This window comes from Orbicella franksi, chromosome 8 (assembly GCF_964199315.1).
Source record: "Orbicella franksi chromosome 8, jaOrbFran1.1, whole genome shotgun sequence".
In the NCBI taxonomy this organism is placed as follows: Eukaryota; Metazoa; Cnidaria; class Anthozoa; order Scleractinia; family Merulinidae; genus Orbicella; species Orbicella franksi.
Window position 1 is genome coordinate 23,033,335 of NC_138152.1, and position 23,392 is coordinate 23,056,726.

Genomic DNA, 23,392 nt, shown 5'->3' on the forward strand with positions numbered 1-23,392 from the left:
GATTTATTCCATTGTCAAAGATTTCGCGAGAAATTCCGCACCCTTGTGTCGCGCAAAAAACAGCGAAGTTGAGCTGTTGCGGCTAATATTTCATGTCAGGACCTCCTAACCAGTGTTTTGATTCGGCTCCAGAAGTGTGCCTGAGTTTGGTTTTTTGAAATTTTTCTCTGCATTTTGTTGTGAAATATTGGCCAGGCGTGACGTAGATTTTGATTTCGGCGTTGAATATTTTCTTCAAGCTTGGCGCTTTGCCCTCGAAAGGTTCCGCGGGGATGGGCAAGGAAACTTTCGAACCACGCGGCGACAATTGATAAGGAAAACCTCCGCTGTCTTCCAAACCGAGCGCCTGTTTCATTTCCGCGCTCCAATATCGCCTGTCTGAACCGAAGACGCTTTCTAACGAGCCTTCGCTTTCTTTGAAAAACTTCTCGTCGAAGTGCGCTTCTGTTACAAACCGGCTTTTGTCAGCTTTTGGAAAGTAGCTTAAGAAATTGGTCCACGCCTTTTCCTTTGCGATAACTGCTTTTTGTCCAGTCTCCGGGGCTTCCCACCACTTCACCATTATATTTAAACGTAATTTTATCTGTTGAATATAAAATGGTTGTTCTCACTATTGTCACACAAGAGAACGGCGAGGATATCTATTTTGAAGACCCGCTCTCAGAAGCAAACTATGTCAGACTTTTGAGTTGTTCTTTTTACAACTCGTGGCATAATTTCAGTACTGTTGGCAGAATGTTTTCTAAAGGAACTAATGATGTGATTGCATCATTACCTGAAGGCCATTACAATGTCGAGAGTATCGCAAAAGAACTGAAATCCAGTTTTGAATATTATAAGAAGACAGTAAAATTGGTTATAGAAACGAATAATCCCAATTCTATTATAAAAATTTCAAACAGACATACATCACCATCACCGAAAGAAATTTCGCTTGATTGGAGTTTGGCCAATTTTCTTGGAATCGGGAGAAATTTAAGGAAAGAAGAAAATGTCAAAAAGCTTAACAGCCCGAGTTGCTACTTTATCCACTGCGATATCGTTGACTCAACAAAGAACTTTTTGAATGGAAAGAAGTCAAACCTTCTTGCCAAGGTTGACGTCAGAGGAAAGCCTTATGAAAAAGTCAGCTATATCATGGACTCATCGCAAAATGCTTTCCGTGACGCTTCTACGGACAAATCATTTTATAGAATCAAGATTAGCGTTAAAAACGAAAATGGCGCCCTCTTTAATTTCAAGGGCTTCCCGCTTGTTTTTGAATTAGAGTTAAATTAAAATTCTTTTTATACAATGTCTTCAGCAAATGTGTTACCTTCCGCTTCTTCTTCCGAGATTGAAAAAAAATCTATCCAAGCCTTCCCGAAACGACAAATGCCGAGAATTTCCGGCTAACTGAAATAAGTAAAATTGAAAAAGAAATATCTGTTGAGGTTGAGCATTACAGGCTTGTGTTGAAAAAATGTAAAAAAGTCCGGAAAGCGATTCACTATTCCGTGGTTGGCCTTGGCGCCGTCACGGCAGCTCTGTCTTCTGGGGCTGTTGCAACATCACTTACTGGTGTTGGAATTGTTATCGGCGCGCATGTTGCCGCGATAGCAGCTTTATCTGGCGTAGCTTCCACTGGCCTGTCCGTTGTCAACAAGAAGCTTGAACGCAAAGTTAATAAGCACTCGAGAATCCATTCTCTGGCTATTGCAAAACATGACTCGATAAACAGCTCTGTCTCACAAGCTCTGAATGATAATCGTGTTTCTCACACGGAGTTTCAACTGATCACACGTGAAATGCAGAAATATCGCCAACTTAAAGAGACTTTACGCTCAAAATTTGCGCAAAAACAAACAAATTCACGCCAGCCAGATCTTGAAAAAAAAGACCAGATTCGGCAAGAATTTAGAAAAAAACTTGCGGAGTCCAGCACAAATTTGAACTAAATTTTGAGCGAAAAAACACAAAACTATCTCTAAGTCTTATAAAAAACAGATGATTGTGTTACACCACGTTACCTTCACGCGTGACGTTGCGTGACTGGGTTACGTTACTGTCACGCGTGACGTTGCGTGACAGGTCACACAAAAGGGCAAAAGCCCTGTCGGGGGCTGCTCGTTAGCTGTTCTTGCCTAGCCCCGGCTAGGACCTTCCCGCCGCTGACAAGGCGGCTGTCAATTCCCATTTTACCTCTGGGAACGAGGTTTGAGATCCCGAGGGATCTCTGAGCACCCCCCAGTCTCCACTGGGCCGGGGCGGGTTCACCCGGGGTTATCGCCGTGGACGGCCTCACCCCATACCCCTTACAAGCGCCTGTACGTGCCGTATTAGGAATCAGAGGTGGCCAACCTCACATCCAAAAGCACCTTCATTTGTTTGCTAATAAATGGTATAATGCAGCAAGCTATCTATATTGATCCATTTGCCTCTCTTATCACTTGTGGTGTAGCTTATCTGTCCTTTACCTAAATTTCGCAGTATTTTGACACATACGCATGCGCTTTTGGGCGGCGGGATGATGTCATACTTGAGCTATAATTAGAGATTGGCTGAATAAATTATATCCCAACAGTACTTCTGAAGGCCAAAATGATTGTGCTTTTCCACGCGATTTGCTTTATTTTCATGGAACTTTCTACACCCGTTTGGCAGAAAGAGGCCAGACAGATAACATATCAAGTCGTTGAAGCCATGCGAGAAGCAGAGAAAACTTAAACAGGCTCGAGTGAGCCCCTTGTTCAAGAATATTACATGTTACGATCGATCGAACGCTGTGATCAAATCTTGTTATTTTCTCGTTTCCTCTTGCTCGCTTCACTTCGGCAGCTTCTGTGGTGAAAAAATAACTTACAGCGCGTTGACTGAGCGTATTTTTTTGTAAATTCTGTTCTGGTTCGTTTTTTTCGGCCCAAACAAAGAAAAAATCTTGAGTTGTCCTCCATGTTTTCAGTACTGCTCGTCCGAGGGCCTGGGAAATATATGTATTTGGTTCCAGTCTTTCTAAGAAAAAACGTCACGCAACTCACAGATTTCAAAACAAAACTATTGATTCGAATGAAGGTTAATATCGTCGCCGCTCAGTAAAAGTTCTGAAAGATTTCGTCGTAGTTGTTCTCGTCATATATGGGGTAGCCGACATAGTGTTTTACGCAATTTTTATAACACTCGTAACAGAGTCCGTTTAGGCGACATAAGTTGCATTTACGGCAAAACATGACCTTTACAATTCTTGATCGTTTTTCACGGAAGGGAGCCTCTTCAATTTCACTGTGTACCTCTCCCCAGCCCATTTCCTTTTTTTTGCCTCTTTTTATTGCGAGATACTCCTTGTAAATTGTCTCACGAAGCTCTGGAGGGAGGTTTTGGATGGCCTCGGAAAGTTGACAGTTGCTTGATTGCAGTACATCGGACGAATATCTTGCGGCTGCCATCTTGGCGTATATACTTGTGCAGATACTTCTTCAATAGGCAATATTTCTGTGACACGCGTGACCCTTCTTATCTCATGACGTCAATTCTTCGGAATCAAAACAATACCCTGCTTGACCCTGCATATCCGATCCGCGCTTTGTTTTCTTTCATGTTGCGTGTTACACACACATAGAGAGTACTGGTTCTGTGACAGTGGGTATGAAAAAAGCAGTATCAGCTGTTGAAAAGACACCCACCGTTAAAAGCTGAGCCCTGTGCGAAGCTTTTAACGGTGGGAGTCTTTTCAACAGCTGATACTGCTTTTTTCATACCCACTGTCACAGAACCAGTACTCTCTATGTGTGTGTATTATCACGCAGGTGTATATGAAGGTCACATTCCACAGGTCGAGATTCTATGCAACTTCTACATCGATAGACAACTATTAAGCCAAAAGGTTTTTCGTCGATTCAAAACAATAGTTATCAGGGCTTTTTGAACCTGCTGTACAATTCGTTTTAATAAGAATAATAATGAAAAGGACGGACGAGGTGAAATTTCCAACAATATTTTCTCCAGATTTTGAAAGTTCCAATTATACTTTTATTACATTCAATGGTTAGTGTATACCAACGCCTTTCAACATTGAATTAAAATTGTTACATTTCAGTCATATTTCAATGTCTGACCCATGTCTTTGTAAAAAATGTATTGTGTTGTTGAGGTATACTGTAACATGATAACACAACTCAATTGCAAGGTTGGAGGCCACTGTAACCATGTTTTTGCCTTGTTGTACTTACTAAATCATTGGTGTCTGCTGGGAATCATGGAAATCCCAGCAGGTCAGACTTGTAACAGTGTTCCACAACAGTAGCATAAACCAAGAGGTGCAAATATTGACCCAGAACCAGTAATGAAATCACTTTTGTCAAAGCTTCATCTGATCAAGGTCGCAAACAAAAACTGGCTCCTGTAACTGGTAGAATTTATGACGCACGGGTTAAACATCTCAGGTTAAATGGGTGGAAGCAGCAAGATGTGATGGAAATGTGTCAATGTCTTTCCACAGGAAAACATTCCCCTTTTTCTAACCTACTGAGTGATCAGGAATGTTCATCAGCTACCCATGCTGTTTTTGGCAATGTCCCCTGGGTTCAACTTTAGGCTATCAATTGACTGATTTAAAGGAAACCAAAACAACCGTTGCTTTTTATAAACCAAACAATTGTGTGACACTTCCACGGAATCAGCAACCACAAGGAGTGTTGGTTTTTCCAAAGATCCCAGTTTCTAGTGCATGCCGCCAACCATTTTTCCCTCAGTAACTTTTCATATACAACGTCAGAACCAATTGTGCAAAACATTAGCATAAACATTGAACGAGCTTGGGACATCCAGATCAACACTGTTAGCCAAGCTCAGGACCCCACGTAGTTTGAAGAACGTAAACTTCGACTTACACCTTCAAATTTTGGGAAAGTACTTCATAGAAAACGGGAGCCTACAGAGCCATTTCTTGAAAGTATTTTTGAAGCAAAGGATCTTTCGAATGTAACAGGAATTCGTCATGGCAAACAAAATGAAAAAGTAGTTCGATCTCACTATGCAAGGAAAATTCAGAAGCACCTGAATAAGAACTTTACAGTATATGACAATGGCCTTGTGGTAATCCCCTACCACCCCTACCTGGGTGCCACTACTGATGGTAGGGTGTTTGACCCAACGTCCGTCCGTCCCTTTAAATTATTGGAAATGCAGAGTCCATACACTTGGAGGAATCACTCCATGGACGCAGCATGTGAGGACGTAAATTTCCCCTGCAGTATGGTTGATGGAGTCCCAAAGCTAAGAACTGATGACAAACAGGGTTATTATCACAAATCCAGGGTCAACTTGCCCTTAGTGACTTACCTTGGTGTGATTTTGTAATATATCTATCAGTATCACGCAGTCTTTCTGTAGAGCGTATTAGCTTTGATTCTACCTACTGGAACAATGCACTTTTACAAAAATTAACCACATTCTATTTTAAGCATTGCATTCCATTCTTGAGTAAAGAAAACGCAACATCTGTTAATTCATGTGAAGTGTCACTCTGCCATGCCTACAGTGTAACTGTCAATACCGCATCAAAATTAATGCCTCAATGGAGGCTCCTTTGAATGGATAAGGAAGGAAAAGAAGTGTCTTATTTATTGTTACAAATGAGTGCTTTAGTTGACTTTCCTTGGATATGCACATAAGGACAAACATAAGTTAGATTACAGGTTCTCATTGATTAATATAATAAGCAGTTTTTTTCAATCTGTATCTCAGGTTTTTGTCATGATTTGTTTTGAAGTAGATCTTGATTTCTTTTACTGTTGCAAAAGTTAGTATTTGCCCTACCTAGCTAAAATAGGATCCATAAAGTTTGAGAGTAAAGAGCACACAGTCCAGAGTTGATTTACTGTTCCCAATGAGCTGATTGGGAGTCTACTGTTGAAAAAAGAAAACGCCTAACTTTTCAAATGGCCCTTTGCACATGAATTCTATGTGTAGCTGTTGTCTGTGTTCTCTGTTCTTATGACTTTCATCGAATTGTGGCTTTTCTTTTAAAAATGGAGGAGTGTTAAGTTTTAGTCCGATTTTCTGTAAATCTCCTTCTATGTCAAATCCCTTATCAGCCATTGTGCTGTCACCTTCAAAGATTTCTGATACTTCCTTCTTCCTTGAGAGTAAATCGAGAAAACCACTCCTATAAACTATCTGTTTGTCGGATATGGACCCCGTATACAACTGTGAAATGAACATGAAGCCTCCCATGGAATCAACTCCAACTCAGGAATTCAGTGTATTCGTAGATTTGTAGTTTGAATAACTTTGAGACTGAATAACAAAGGAGGACGGAAAATGAATTTTCAACTCCTAATAATGTTATTTGGATAATCTTTCTTGAACTTTTTGGGCATGTGTTCAAGGATGACGTTCCTATGAGGCCACATTTTTAGGGTGCCAAGTTGAATAAACAGCAGATTTAACCATGAAATAAATGTGTTTGACATTGTCGCTTCTGCAACATTAAATCTTATTCTAAGTCAAGATTGGTTAGGCCTAAACGAAGTTTCATCATAACTAGCAAAAACTCGTCTTCCACAGATAAAACATGATCTCTTGAAGAACCAGCATCAGTTTCTAGTGCCGAGCTCTCATCATCATCATCATCATTATCACTTTGTGTTTCTTGATCAGAGTCGAATAACAACAAAGTATCAATTTCGTGCTCTTTGCTTGCCTTCGTGTTCCAGTAAGTGATGTTTTCGTTTTCGGCGTCCTCCTGGGAGGAAAAAGTCAAGTACCCTTCGGAACTTTTCATAGCTGGAAAACCCATTTAAATGGCTGAAATATTTTTTTCTTTGCCTCTAGTGCGCGCCAGATCTTTCAAAACACTCATTGAGAATGTTCATAAAGATATCTCAGTGTAACATTGAGATACCTTTTTTAGACTAAATGAAATGACCACGAAATGAACGGTCCACTTCAGACGGTGTTAGTTTTATTATTATTACTATTATTATTATTACTATCATTATTATTATCATTGTTGTTATCATTATTTCTTAAATTTCTATTTTTAGTTTACTTATGTGTTTAATTATTCTTTCAATTCACTTTTGAATTTTATTTTATTTCTAATTTTTCTTTTATTTCCTTTTTTTTTTGTTATTGTTTTTTTTTTTACTTTTTTACACTCCGCACCCCGCACTCCGCATTTTCGGAACGTCCATTAAAGATCTCGAACCGGAAGTCATTCAGCCGTGACCTAAAACCTTCTGGAATGTTCTATTTTTCACGTAATATTCGAATTTAGAAACCTTGCAACAAGTTTCTGGAAACTCCAGGTGTACTTGTATAAGAGCACGAGTTTCGTCCGTGAGAGAGCAATGAAACTGTAATGATGCTGCAATCCGGGAAGTTAAATAAACCAATTTGTAACTGTTACCAACGATCTTTGGTTCTGTATGGAAACATAAGCGTACGGGCAACTTTTTGCCAGGGGGGAAGGGGGAGAGGGCGGTGAGCCATTTGCCCAAAAAAATTCTCCCAAGTCGTCCTAATATTTACGAAACTGAGTCGAAAAGAAACGAGGGTCACTAACGGTGCACTAACACAGACCTGCATATGAAGTGAAAATATTCTTACATTTGATTCTGTCATACGAGCTCATAAAACACGTTTAAAGAAATAGCAGTCTCTGCCACTTCGACGGCCGAAGATATCAATGATACGATTCATGTCATGGTTGACTACAGAGTTGGCATATGCCCTTTCAATGTTAATAAGTGCGATGCTACTGACACGTTTTTCCCCCATGGTGCTGCGGAGGTAAGTTTTTAATCTGCGCAACGCACTGAATGATCGTTCTGCAGAACACGGATGTAGCAGGTATCACTGCGAGGACATTAGAAAATTCACGAAACATATAAAATAGATCATTCTCGTGCATTGTCTCCAGCATTTCTGAAACAGTCATGCAGCCTAATCCGCGCGCGCCACGAAAACTCGCGTACATTTTCTGCTCGGCTTCCAGAATCTCGCCGTCGATTTTGTAAAGTTCAGCAACGCGGGAGAAGCTTTCTTTGTCAGGTGTTTCACTGTGATAGATATTTCCCAAAGCACAGAGTATTTCCTGGTCATTTCCGCTAAACCTGAGCTCAAGCTCGGCAAGCACCTTGTCGATGGACGCATAGTAAGTGTTAATACGGTGGTGCGATTCCGGTGTCAGCTGCGTTTGTCTTTGCGCATGTTCACCTACAAGGGCTTGAGGACGGTGCGATGGCGTTTGTCTGGGTACCCTGGCTTCTCGTAATTCAAACTGAGAATTGGCCAACCACCTCTTCATTTTCAGACCCATTCCTGATACTATCTTCCATACGCTGTTGAAACTTTCTTCACTCCGACACTGGCACAAGGACTGAATAATGGTCATGTCGGCATTTCTACGAGCGGAGATGACGTCGACCGTCCTCCCATGAAGTTATCGGCACAGACTATTAGTATCACTCAGGATTACTTTCAGCTCACACACTACGAAAATAAGGTCCAAGTCACAAATTGCGGTCAATAAGGCTATGCTCTCAGAGCAGGTTTTTGGATCTTCTTGTGAAGACAGTGTGGGCAGGGCTTTTACAATGCGTTCCATTTGCCCAAATTTGTCTTGTTGCCCAATTTTTTTTTTGGGGGGGGGGGGGGGGCGGCCCGTATACTTATGTATGGGAATAACCCTGCTCCACATTGACACTCCTTATATCCTCCTTCCCTTTCAATAGGTCACGTTCGATATATCAATATTCTAGCGTGGCTTCGAGGCCTTCAGGACAGACTTCTATGTTTGGTGGTGTTTTCTTTGTATCCAAGTCTCTTTTGAGAATTAAGGGACAAAATAAACTTTAAAAAATTGCAATTTGACCCGAAAGCCTCGGAGCCGTGTTGAATATTGATATATCAAACGTGGCCTATTGGCAGCATTTTGTATCATTCAGGTAAACTAGTTTAGCAAATAATAATGAGCCCAAAATATTTCAGGACGAGAGTATTCGGCAACATTATTTGTGTATTGTTTCGTCTACGATAAAGAAAAATGGTAAAAAGTAAGAGGCCTCCTACCTCCTCTCTTTTATGGCTCTGGCATTGCTGACATATATATATGACGTCACTGGGGAGTGATTTCACATCTCGATGGACACGTGATTATTAATAAAGTAAACAAATTTTTCTGCTTTACACGCCATATGAGTTTCATCACTATAGAATGAATTATTTGGAGATACACAGAGACCTAAAAAAGCCTAGCCTAAATATATTCAACTTTGACCCTTACATATATATATATATATATTTTTTTTTTTTTGCAGGGAGTTAAATAACAATCAGTTGAAGAACTTGTCGGAAGGAAGTTTTAGCCGCACCCCCATGATAAAATATCTGTAAGTGATATTGCACTGCTAACTAATCAAAGCTAACAAGCAGTACTGACTCCCTGGGCTAGAGGCACGGGAAGCAGTGACCCCCTTAGCTAGCGGGCACAAGTGACTTCCTGGACTAGCGAGCAGTAGTGACTCCCGGGTTAGCGGACAACTGTGACTCCCTGGGCTAGCGGGCAGCATTGACTCCCTGTGCTAGAGAGCAGCAGTGACTCCCGGGTTAATGGGCAACTGTGACTCCCTGGGCTAGCGGGCAGCGCTGACTCCCTGGGCTAGAGAGCAGCAGTGACTCCCGGGTTAGCGGACAACTGTGACTCCCTGGACTAGCGGGCAGCATTGACTCCCTGGGCTAGAGAGCAGCAGTGACTCCCGGGTTAGCGGGCAGCTGTGACTCCCTGAGGTAGCGGGCAGCATTGACTCCCAAGACTAGCCGGCAACAATGTACTTCCTAAGCTAGTGGGCAACAATGTACTCCCTGGGCCACCGAGCAGCATTGAATCCCTGTGTTAGCGAAAAGCAGTGACTCCCTAGGCTATAGCGAACAACAATGACTCCATGAGCTAGCGAGCAGGAATGACTTCCTTCCAATGGCTACTAAAATGCAGCGAGGATTCTTCTTAAGTGCGCAAAGACAAGATTGCTGACAAATAATTTCTGTGATCTCTTCCGCTCTTCTATAAGGAGGATTGGAACCCTGACGTGCTGAAGCCGCTTGTAAAGCAAGCATCATAGTTAAACAAAATTAAAGAATCGCTAATACACAAACCACTCGATCTAAAACCCGTTACCCAAACCCACGTTCGTAAAATATCAGCTGCATTTTTAGCTTGGGATAGCCACGGAGGGGTGGCTTATGGGTAACGTTGTAGATACTGGGTAAATCAAACCACAGAACGTAGTTTTGGCTCTGTCAATTCCAAACCCGCTCAAACCACCCCCCGGGCATTTGACAGTTTGTTTTTAGAAGGTGGCAAATGCCTCACTGTGGAGCAGCTGGAGAATACGAAATCCCTATGGTGGGGCTGTGAGAAAAGTGCAAATGTCTTGCCTATGGGATAGTTACAAAATTATATTTAATAGCGAAATTACCTTGTACTCGCAAGCTCTAACTTAACGTGGAAAAAAATTATATTTGTTAAATACTTTTAAAATTTCATTATGACTGTTATTCACGTACTCAGCTTTTTGGTATAAAGCGTATATATTGAAGATGATTTAAACACGGTAAAAAGTAGTGCACACCAGTCTCCGCAAAAACAAAGGCAAAATAGCGTAGGCTGTATTAAATGAATGATAAAATATAGTTAGCTCGAGGTATTTTTGTTTCGTGGAGTATGAGTCTAAGGCCCCGTTTCAAACGTCGAAATTTACATGTGCCGAACCTAATAGCCCCAATTGAGTACATTACGAAGTCGACGTCTGAATCAATTGAGCTCGACACATGTTATTTGGGTCGACCCGAAAATTAAGTTCGACATGGCCAGTCGGTCAGTTCGACTTCGGTGCGACTCCGATTCAGACGTCCAACTTTTCACGTACCGAACCTAACGCATGCATTAAAAATACATTAGATAAATTAATTTTTACCCAGAGTTCTGCACGTTTCCCATTTTTGTCATGCGCAGACAGCCTGTTTTGATCTTTTGGAACAAAATAGCGGGAAGAGCGGGACGATATATGTTCCTCTTACTTCGAGAGCACGAAATATACTTCTGCATGCGGTGTTCCGTATTTGAAATCGATGAAACTGTAGCGGGTTGGAAAGCAGGCAGTTCGGTGGCGTACTGACTGCGAGTCATGTTTTTGAGGGAAAATGACAAAAAAAAAATGAATCTTGAAGAAACCGACGACAGGAACGAACTGGACGAGGAATTGTTCCATTGAAGCGATAACATCAGGCGAACCAAATTCAAAAATCGTCTTGGATTGTTTAATGCTTATTGCAGCTGGAGTCGCCTTCTTCGACTTGTTCTAGCCTCCTTTATCGCACTTGGAAGAAAAGCAAGCTCTTCATTTACACAATTTGTCTTTTTCTTTTGGGTCGACCCAAATTGGTATTAGGTTCGACACATGTAAAGTTCGACGTTTGAACCGGGGCTAAGAGCGAAAAACCGAACTTGCTCGAGCTGTTAACGGTTGCCGCTCGGTATTGCAGACCAGAGTTTGAAGACTCCCATTGACAAAACAGGGCAAATGGTTTTGTAGAAAAATACAAAGTGAAAATTCTGTAAAGCCCCGCAAATGATGCCGGCCAGCAAATGATTCCTGTTCCGCAATGATCCCCAAATGTACCGCAAATGATTCCAGGACCGGAATGATACTCAGATTGTACCATGAATGATCCCGAACCGGAATTTGAGGACTCAGGAATTTGAACAGTTGATTTAAAATTTACGCAATCGCTTTTTGTTTATTACTGTGAAACTCAGAAAACCGTGAACATTTGGATTTGATTCCAAAAGGTTAATTTGGTACTGAACCAATCACAATAAATTTCAAGATACGCGAGGAAACCTCAAAACCACAACCAATAGACCAAGTTTGATCAATCAATATTCTAACATCGATCCCAGGCTTTCGGGTCAAAATTGCATATCTTTTAAGCTTCTTTTTTTTTTTTAATTCCCAAAAGAGACTTGGATACAAAGAAAACACCACCAAACAGGGAAGTTTGTTCTGAAAGCCTGGGAGCCATTTTAGAATATTAATATATTGAACGTTGCCTATTACTTCTGGTGTTTGCGGTCTAGTTTTCTCACGCTTAATTGGCTTTTTTCTTGCTATACAATAACCATCGTTAAATATTTCTGGTATTCATGGGTTTCTGAGTTTCACAGTAATAATACAATATTTTGATAGAACAGTTACTATATAAAAAGAAAGAAGACGTGCAGTATGAACGATTTGAATGCAAAGTTTACAGCTTTAAAAATGATATCCAACGTCACGAAATCCTGTGTTTGAAGTTTGTAGTTAAGCTAGTAGATCGTTCCCTGAATGAATTTACTGGGTCCGAGACTGAGATGTTTTTTTTTTTTTCCTCCTAACGTTTTATTATTATCACAACATCACTTACATCACTTTCACTACAAAACGTAAGGTTAAAAAAAATTGCATCACAATAAGTAAGATTACAACTAACACTTAATTCCTAATATATCCAGTCTTGCTTTGAGGCTTACCGTATATTAAATTATTACCATTTACAATAAGGAGAGGAGAGGCTTCCATAGCGAAAGAAATTTTGCCTTTTGGCCTTTAGAATATTAAATCGATCTTTGCACAATTAACTTGTCTTTAACAAATTCAAGAAAGTGAACAAAGCTTGGGAGAGACTGGGACTGGACGCCAAATGGGGTAGTCGTGCTTTTTTTGTCGCTCCGACGCTGCTTTGCCGTTGCATCATATCAGTTCAATAAAATTAGCTAAATAAGCCTCAAACTAGGTAGAGGACCTTTGCTTTTCCTTTTCGTCATGCCTACCGAAAACCGAGTAAGACAAGAGAGAAGCTTAAGTAGTGAAGATGAAAGAACGCCACAACATGAACACGTGGCTGACGCCATCTTGGAAAGCATACACGAAAAGTTAAAAAAGCTGGACGTGCTCGAACAGATAAATGGAAGATTGCCGACGATTGACAATACCGTGAGTGACATGGAAAGAGGACTAAACTCTATGACAGAAGACCTGCAAAAGGTTAAGACGGATTAAGACTCAAAAGCAGATAACGTTACCGTCGAAGCGCTGAAAGATGAAATCGAGGAATTGCAAAACAGGTCAAGGAGGAACAACTTAGTCCTCTACAATATACCAGAGAAAGCTGAAGGAGGAGATTGCATCCCATTTACACAAGATTTCATCACCCAGCATATGGGCCTCGAAACGATATGTGGCCGTGTCGAGCTGGAGCGGGCGCACCGCACGCCAAGCAAAGCGCCTTCGGCAAGATTTCCGTATAACCCCATACATTTATTATGCATACAGTTCTTTGTTTAACTAAACAATAGCGAAAACAATAGCGCTCCTTTGAGACTTATCTGATTTGCATAACTCTAAATTTTCCTTTTTTTGTATCGCATACTTTTAGACTTAGATTTTTTTGGAATTTTCTATCTAAAATACGCAAAAACGGAACGATTTCTTGGAGACTGGTGTTATTATGAATAAGTTAAGTTTTACTACGTTGAATGTTAGGGTTTAAACAGTTCAAAAAAACGAAGAGCTATCTATCTTTAGGCAACTACACATCAAGAAGTACTCAATAATTTTCTTGCAAGAGACATATAGTTCTACTGACCAAGAAAAAATTTGGAGTAATGAGTGGGACAGTAAAGTGTACTTTAGTCATGGAAGTAAACAGAGCAAAGGAGTCGCAATTCTGTTTAATCCTCGACTTAAAGTGCTAGTAGGAAATTAAATTTGTTGCGAAAACGGCAGGATTCTTATCCTGCAGTTTTGTATTGATGATCAGAAATTTGTATGTGCTAATATTTACGCACCCAATAATGGTAACGCGCAAATTATATTTTTTAAACAACACAGATCTTTACTGCAACAGTTTCCCAGCGACAGCATTATATTAGGTGGTGATTTTAATTGCCCTCTTTCCAAAACCGATAAAGAAGGAGGACGGGATATTTCGTCAAGAAAAAATGTTGCCAGTGAGATCGAGCAATTGATGTGTATTTTAGATTTAAACGACGTGTGGAGAACACTACATCCAGGAGAAAAACAATTTACTTGGCGAACATCTGACTTGAAAATAAAATGCAGATTAGATTATTGGCTGATAGCACGTCATCTTTTACAAAAATGCTCAGTACAAAAATGTGAAATCAAACACGCTGGACGTTGCGATCACTCTTTAGTGACAGTGGTATTCCAAATTAACATGGAATACCCAAGAGGACCAGGATTCTGGAAATTCAATTCCTTCCTCTTAGAAGATAATGTACATACAGAAAAATTAATGTTTAAAATTCCGCACTTTATCAACAAGTATCAGGATCTTGAAGATAACGGACTCCTTTGGGAGTTGATTAAAATGGAAATAAGGGCGTTTCCAATTAGTTATTCAAAACAAAAAGCTAAAATGAAAAAAGATTATGAAGAAGATCTAATACAAGAAGCCTCAAAACTGGAGAATCTGGTTGAAAACTTCCCATCACCTGAAGCTGTCGAGAAATACACTAAAGTTAAGAAAGAGCTGCAAAAGATTCCTGCGATCGAACAAGGGGCGCATGTGTGCGTTCCAAAGCCCGTTGGCACGAGTTTGGCGAACGAAGTTCGAAATATTTCCTTAATCTTGAGAGACGAAATTAAGACAACAAATGCATTACCAGCCTTATAAAAGAAAACGGAAGCAGCACCCTGGACACAAAGAAAATCTTAAAAGAACAAAAAAGATACTATCAATTTTTATACTCGTCACAAAATCCTCAATTAAACGGTCCTAAATTCGATGTGTTCTTCGATAATGACAAGATCAAGACGCTGAACGACGAACAACGAAAGAACTGCGAGGGCTTGCTGAAGGAGAATGACTGCTTGAATGCCTTAAAATGTTTTCAAAAGAATAAATCTCCTGGTAATGACGGTTTTACTGCTGAATTTTACAGCTTCTTTGGGACTGAGATGTATGACAACACAGGATTTTTACTATATCCTCAAATTTGGAGAAAACTGAGAATTCCCAAGTGGATTGACTACATTTTTACTACCGTAACTAGCACGAAGGAATCTTAGGCAATTTCGTGGGACCCCGTAGCTATCTGGGACGCAAGTGTAAGAAGTGTTCACTTCAATTTAGTATTTTGCGCAGTATGATAGACGTTTTTTATTGCTGCTTTTATGCCTGAGGTACTTGTCTTTTCTTCACTTAAGATAATGGACTTTTCATAGAGTCCACGCCATTTCTAACTTTTTGCGGTGGAATCAGTTCCGTTCCCGGGATCATTTGTAGTACAATTTGGGGATCATTTGCAGTTCGGGGATCATTTCCGGGCCGGGATCACTTGCGAGGCTGTACAGTTTAGGCTATAAAAATTACGCGCTTATCTTTTGTCACGCTGTATGGTTTTATTTCGATTAACATTCTCGAAAAGTTCAACAAGCGTTCAAAGCAGTTTGCATATCTTTCACATTAAAAAAGGGCCATTTTGGCAATTTATAATGGTTCGAATAAACCAAAGCTCGAGAATTTTCTAGCAAGTGAATACCAATAAGTGACTTGGCTAGATGGAGCTCGAGCGCAATTTTATTTTGAAAACCAGCAATAGTTTGTTTATCTGTTAAGTAGACCGCGATCAACGCAAGACCCACGAGAGCTCCCGGAGAAAACACAGGACTAAAATAATAGCGTTTATGGCATTTTTTTTGGCTGTCTTTTCTGGTTTAAAATATAGATAAATTTCCAGTTTCAAACAGACTTCATCTAGTTGGTATCGAAACTTACTTACTTGCCCAGACACGTCCCACATAAATTAAGAAGTTTCCCGCGCATTTTATTTATGAGCCACACCTCAATCCTGACGTCATCAACGTTAATGTAATCAACCACATAAAAAGGATAATTTCAATGGCTATATACTACGAAAGTGGGATATTTTGTTCGGGTCCATCGAACTTCGTCAGCCACGAAAAAAGTTTGGAGTGTTAAGAAGAGTTATGTGATGTTCATTGTGGTCTCTCGGTTGTCGAGGAGGCGAAGATGGTGTCATAAATGTTGGCTTATTCTAAGCTATTGTCTATGTTCAAAAAGGGCTTCCGTAATCGGATCTCAATTGCTCCACTTATGCGACGTTTGAGTGTGTTGCTTTCCGTGGCAAGTACCTTTGTTTTGCTAGAATTCACCTGGTACAAAATCTCCAAAAATCTTGGTGATTTTTATTAAGTGACATTTTGAGAAGACCAAAACAAAACGACAGCCAAAGTTGACTTCGAACTTTACCTTACGACGTGGAAACGTTTTGCACGAAGTGGTGATGGCTTCCTGGGAAGATAACACGTTATTTTCGCTGAGTTTTTGGAAGCAGATCGCTTTCTTAAAGAAACTGGAGTGCTACGTAAGCTGCCTGTTTGTACTGTTGAGCGATCAGTTTACGTGTATCTATTTGAAATAAAGAAGATTATAGTTGATTTCAGTCTTTCCATGCTTTTAGTCTTTATTTCACTCTCAATTCAGACTGACCTTAAGGTGGTATGGTATCTAAAACATGGCGATGTTCATGAAAAATTCAATTTCTTGAAAATACATGTACAATATTTAAGACACTTGTCAAAACATTTTGAAACGATCTTGCCGAATTTGCCTCTAAATGAGTGTACATGAAGTTTAAGGAAAGTACACAGTTAAAGTCTAAGCTATTTTTTCTTTAGGTACCAATGAGACCTAGTTACACTGAATTTAATTTTCTACAATTGAATTTAAACCAATGGTTTAATATGTGTCTATACCTTAGTGGTCACTCTCAATTGTTGCGTAATGTGTTAAATCCTGTTGATTAGTAAGAGCCATTTGGAGTAAAGTTAATCTGGAATCAAACTTGTTCTAGTAAATATTTTTGCCTGAACTATTTCTTGTACGGTTTTCCTGTCCAAGTGAAGTATATGCCTATCAGTGGATGAATACATGTAATTGAGAAGTTAGTTATAGTTAATAATTGGCAGAAAATTAAAACAAAAATAGTGTATGTACCTTATAAGCAGCTGAAAGTACTCAATTGTTTCAACTTTATATTGACACGTCACAACACATCATGTTGCTTCTCATTTCTGCCTAAGCACCTTTATTGCAATGTCAATGACCAGCTCTCAAGAACTGTATTGGATTTGGGTGTACATTTTCAGAGTAGAGGTGTTAGCACAAAAGTTGTAACCCAATGCAGAAGTTTTTGTGTGTGCATTTCTCCAATCAGGAGGAGAACAGCCTCTTCCTTGTTATGGATGAAAATAAGGGAATTATGGAATTGATACTGCCTTTAACTCAGAAAAAGGTCCCAGAGATCCATCAGCATTTAGTTAACAATGGGCTTCACTTTTCATAAACTAATAGACCTTAGTGGAATCTGTGCCTGACCTTGACTGAGCATGTCTTTTCTTACTTTCCAATTATGAGTAATTATGTGTAACACAATTATTTTTTTCGTTATGTAAAAAAAAAAATATTGTGTTCTGGTTGTGTTGAGAAATCATATCAATTATCCTTTACTGATTAGTGAAATGCACCACTCTCACAATTGCTTTTATTGTGACAACCAATTTAAGTCCAATGATTGTCTTATAATACAAAAGGATTCTTGCTTCTCAGGTTCTTACAAATTTGTTCCCGAATAAAGAACTTTTAAACTGGTTATTTCAATTGGCAGCCTTGGAAAATTTATGATCCCTTACGAGACCCATTTATTCCTGAATTTTTCAGTGTAAAACAGAGGAACTCATATTTATAAGAGTTGTCTGGATGTGGAATGTCAAATACATAGCACGGGTTTTTACAATTTTATTTCTCCTTTACTTCTTAGATACATTCAACCTGGCGAACTACAAATTTTTTCCCTCGTTCATCCACACGGATAATTCGTGTTAAGTATAATCAAAGTGGCTAGAGCCACTCAACTTGGAAAATGTATCGTCTGTAAACAGTCACAATTTTGATGCCACAGCTGACTTAAGGTTTTAATCGGTAGGTTAAGTTAAAGTTGAATCTCACTGGCATTGTTAAGAAATAGTGCAAAACGCAACGGTAAGGGAATACAAGAGGAGATGTTACACTCTTCAAGACATTCATAGAGTTATCAGTCCGAGAGACCGAGTTATCCTGGTCCGAGAGAACGAGACAATTATAGAGAAAGTACCGCTTCTTGTTCGATCACAAAAGCAAGGAATAATTTTCATTTCCACTCCTCTCATTTTTTTTTTTCGTTTTTTATTTTCTCAGCCAATATCAGTGATTTTTTTCTCTCTTTGTTACCTTTTCTCATCTTAAAAATTTAAAAAAAAAGGCGGTCAGCGTAGAGTCACTACACTGTATGTATACCACAAGGACAGCGCCACGTCTCGTCCGCTGAACAAAGTTAAGCCCTGTTCGTCGGGGTTCGCACTTGGATGGGTGACCAATTACGAGTACCCCGTGCATTAATAACTTTTATTTTCAGTTGTTTTCTTTCCCTTTCCAAGGCGATATTAAAGACTGCAGAACTCCCAGCCTTGTCAATTTGTGACTTTCAATGTCTTCTTCTTCAGCAATCGAGTACGGTTAAGCCTGTAAGAGCGGGCGCCTTTGGGAAATGAACTATTTATATAATTACAGGTAGCTTCTATTTATAAAAACGTTCGTGCGAAATGTATTCAATGTGGAGCATTTCTGCGGTAAAATATTGAGTACTTACGTCAGAAATTCATAGAACGCGACACGATGCAAGCGACTGTAAAACGGCCTTAAACGGCGGACGTTCGAAACCCGGGGGGACTCCTATAGGAAAAGGTCGGGGATGCTCGTCGTCTCGGGTACAAATCAAGGATTCTGGTCTCACTTAGGCTGTTGTAGACGAAACGTCACCATTTTTTTTTGTAATTAAAAGAAACGCTCTCATTTAACATCTGCTTTTAGGCTCGATTTCTGCTGATCTCTCGAGTACGCGAGTCGGGTCTTCAAGTGCGCTCGAAGCCTGTTCGCTTCTTGAACAGTGGCTAGTAATCGAACCTATTCCGTTTTAAGTGGTATCTTTTAGGGGTCTAATAAAGCTCGAGCAACTCCCATATTAGTCTCCTTTAGGAGTTAAATTCAAATTTTGTTACGAGAATCCCTGACCTTTTCATATGGGAGTTTCCCCCCCCCCCCGGGGTTTCAAATGTCTAACAGGAAGTGAAGGAGTGATGGAGTGAAATCGCTTCACCACTATAACTTGGAAAACAATATTTTCCAAGTTAAAAATGGTGAAGATGCATTAGTCATCCGCACGAATAATGCATCCTCTGGTATAAAAACGGCCAACATATATCAAACACTTGAGAGAGTGTTTCGCCACATACCGGACACCTTAAATTGCCTAAAAAATACAGGGCTATGCAGTGCTATAATTTTGGCTCTCTTCTAAGTGCTTGAAGTTGTGTTGAATTGCTGTCGTGTTTGTTATGATCCTGAGATAGAAGTCAAAGTAATGAGTACAGAAACAACATCAGGTAATACTGGTTTCAGATTTTTTTTTTCTCAAACTTATTCTGTTTATGTATGTTTGACACTGATGCGATTCACTGCTTACCTGACTGACAGGAAAACCAAGAAAACAGCAAACTCAAGAAGTGCAAAGAGAAATCACCACCCAGCTGTAATTCTGTACACAATGAATTTTGTGAAAACAAATAGTATAGGCAATAAAATAAAAGAGAGAAATTATTGTACAGTAGCGCAAGCAGTACATAGATCCTCTATTTCTATTGGCTTTATGTCAGTAAGTAAGATTCTTTTGCAAATTCGTTATCACTCATAACCCTTTTTCATAACAGTTTTTATTTGCCCTTTCCAGAGCCAAGATGCCAATTAAAAGCAATTTATCCATAGCACTTTAATTGACATCCATCCAGACGTACTTATATTCTCAGATCTCACTTTTCCAATGGGGATGAGAATCCGAAGGACGCCAGACAGAAAAAGGCAATAAATTCAAATCCCTTCCTCTGTAAATTAGTTCTTCTGCTACACTCTTTTTTTATAAGAATATATTTTATAAAAACATCAAGGCTGAAATTTGAAAATTTTTCAGAACATTTTTAAGAATAAACCTGAGGCTCAGGATGAGATTTTGATGAGATTTTGTGTGTTGAAATTGCTAATTACAGTTAAAAAAAAGCAACAGTAACAATACTAGCCGTGTATTCGATGCTAATAACACTTCTGCAAGAAGTTAATTAAGGGCAGAATATCAATAAGTCTTAAATGCTTGCAGCCTGGCTCTAGAATTACTTTTAACACCATCCAGGCACAAAATACATTTGACAACAGAAGTGTCATTTATATATTATTTTATTTAACTTCACCTGACTAAAATACTTAACTTATATACATCAAAAATCATTCGGCAGGGAGACCACTACAGCGTAGCCAATTACAGTGGATCCTTCGGTGCAAATGCTATAATCTAAAAATATTCACAACAATATTTTCAACCTAAAACCGAAAGAAAAATGAAAATAATCAACCTCGGCCGGAAAAACAATATTATTACTTGAAAAAGAGTGTATTTTAAATAAGGTTTGAAATGAGCCTAAACTTAATACAAACGGAAAGCCAATATTTAAGGAATACGTGTCCGGACAGAAGAAAATAGAAACGATTTTCCGTTAAAAATGCAATGGTCAGTAACGAGCAAAATATCCTTTTAGATTGGAAATTCGAACACAACAAACACTTCAAATTCTCTCATCCCGGCCATCGATAGCTCTACTTAGCTTTGCTTCCGTACGCAGAAAACCTAATTAGGCATGAAGATAGAACAGAAAAACAACATACTCGGCAGATCTGATCATCTTTACTTCAATAATGCTTGTTATGTATATTTTCTCGGGCTTATTTCTACTTCTGTGGTATAGGTTAAATCTTGTAAATTAAAATCTAACGGAAATTAAAGATTCACCTTTCGAATTGTTAACTGCAGTCTGATTAAACACCGTTTGAACTGAACTGCAATACGACCTTCTTTACTCGCCACGTCCGCCATATTTCTTTAAGATGTTTTTAAACAAATCAGCCCGTTCGTATGAATGGGCCAGTCAGCAAGGGTGTTAGTTCAGCCTTGCCTAGGCTATTTTCCTGCCGGTCATTTTAAAAAGTGGAGAGGGCCCTGGGGACGAGGTTGCGCTTAACCTGAAACTGCGTCAGTTCAGAGTCACCAGGAACCTTAGCGCCGTAGACACACAACGCGCGCGAGACGCTTGATGAATAAATACGTACGTGTCATAGAACTAATGTATTTTTCGCTTTTCGCAAGGCGTGAGCTTGGGGTGCCTGTGGTTCAACTCGTATTTCACGAGTGAGCGCAGCGAAAGAGTACGATATTAAGTTGAAAACGAGAAGAGTTATTTCATATCTACAAAGCAACCATGTGCTATTTTGTTTATTATACAGTCCGGCACGGTTATCCAATTTGATAACCGGGACAAAAACAAACTATTAACCAATCAAAGATCAAGTTTAAGTTCACGTGACAAGTAAAATAGCAACCATCTCCATTTCAATATGGCGGCCACTTCTCTGCGAGAACATCTCAGCGTGGTTAAAAGTGCAACATTTGATTCCCGTTTTTCTGCACAATAGGAATAGAGACAGGAGTAGAAATTTTGCTCTGGCAAAAGAATAAGAACCAGTCTTAATTCATAACAAATCCCATTTCTAATGCCGAATAGCGTCGGGGCGAAAACAAACTCCAAGTGCTCTAAATTATGATATGGATTTATTTTTATCCCATCGGAATTTTGTGAGCGGCGGTCGTTTAAAGAGACTAGAAAAACAGCAAATTGAATTCCATAAAAGATATTTATTGTTTAAAAGCATTAAGAGGCTTTCCATTTCTTTGAGTTCTTTGCCTCTTCCTCTTCGTCTTGTCCTTCATCGAGAATCTGCGTGATATAAATGAGAAAATGTTTGCGTCATATCTAACCTCTTCGCTCCGGCACATCTTCATTTCCTGTTAGATATTTCGAACATTTGCTAACTAGTGCATAAGGCTTTCACAGTCGCTTGTGCATTGAAGTCGTACTAAAAGCACGTTATTTGAGAGGCAAAGGCTTAAGCGATGTCCTCACCAAGTGATTTGCTTTACTATTGGTTGATATTTTAAGACGGCCATGTAAACAGACGAGAGAATCAAGGGGAATACGAACTCTACGTATCACCATAATTACGGCACTCTAAATAAATATGGAAATGATGGAAACAAACGCGTTGAGGAAGAGAAAAAACGATATTATACGCACTCTTACTAAGAATGGCACGACCTAGGACTATGACCATGCACGACCTATGAATTACGAAGCCTTAACCCAATCCATCTCAACAACTCTGCACGAAGTTAAATAAAGTAAGTAGAAGAATAATTTGGCAGGGTAACAAGTCTGCCAGTGCGTGAACTGCACAGCTAAATTATTGAACGACCACAGAACAAGCAAGGGGTGGAGTTCGTTCTGTAGTCAATGTACTCCACGATAAATTCAAACCTTCTTTATAGACCTCTAGATTGACGCGAGAACGCAGACTTTATTTCCAAGCTGAAAGGCAGCGACGTTCTCTTTCTCTTACGCTTTGGTCTTGATAATACAAATGCCACTCTCTTCTCTCGTCGTGTTCCCAAGGTGTTCTAATCTGTCGTACTCATCAGTTGGTGAATCTAAACTCTCTGGCTCCCTCCATTTCTATAATGTTCATTTTCCATCAAGTCTGCATACGAGCCAAGTGGATCATCAGGCCGGAGCTTATACCGGTTTCAGTAGCATGACGCGATTAGCAGTATATTTCTAGGCCCCCCTGGATGGGATGCTAGTCCATCGTAGAGTTACCCCCAGCATTAAATTCGCCGGTACTCCATTTATACACCTGGGTGAAGAGAGGCATTGTGAGATTTAAGTGTCTTGCCCAAGGACACAAAACAATATCCTCGGCCAGGGCTCGAACCTTGAGCGCTCGCTCTGGAGTCGAGCGCACTACTCATGAAGCCACCGCGCCTTCCACATTTTCTGTCAAGGCTGGGCATAAATTGCTACGTACTGAGTAAACTACTACAACTCTACAATATAAAGAAAAAACTTCAATAAATCAAGTGAAAACAAGAGGGAATCTACCGCGCCTTCTGCGTGTATACAACTAGTGACATCTCAAGTTCCGTAACCTTAGTTCAGGGTCCTTAAGACGCGCCCTCTGTAAATATCAGCTATGGTCATTTGGACGAGAATAAATCAAATTCCTCAAACTTTCTCAGATGAATAGTCTAGCTCAGTGATTCACAAAAATATAACTTTCAGTTCAGTTCGATTCA

At 39.7% G+C, this 23,392-nt stretch overlaps 1 protein-coding gene and 1 long non-coding RNA gene across 2 annotated transcripts in view; one reads left to right on the plus strand and one right to left on the minus strand.

Moving 5' to 3' along the window:
* LOC145495464 (uncharacterized) overlaps nucleotides 1-23,392 on the minus strand; it is a 337,143-nt gene that overhangs the window by 63,716 nt on the left and 250,035 nt on the right. The window lies entirely within an intron of this gene.
* The window catches only part of LOC145495444 (uncharacterized), a 103,564-nt gene that overhangs the window by 2,414 nt on the left and 77,758 nt on the right, over nucleotides 1-23,392 (plus strand). The gene's annotated exons all lie outside the window — the stretch shown is intronic.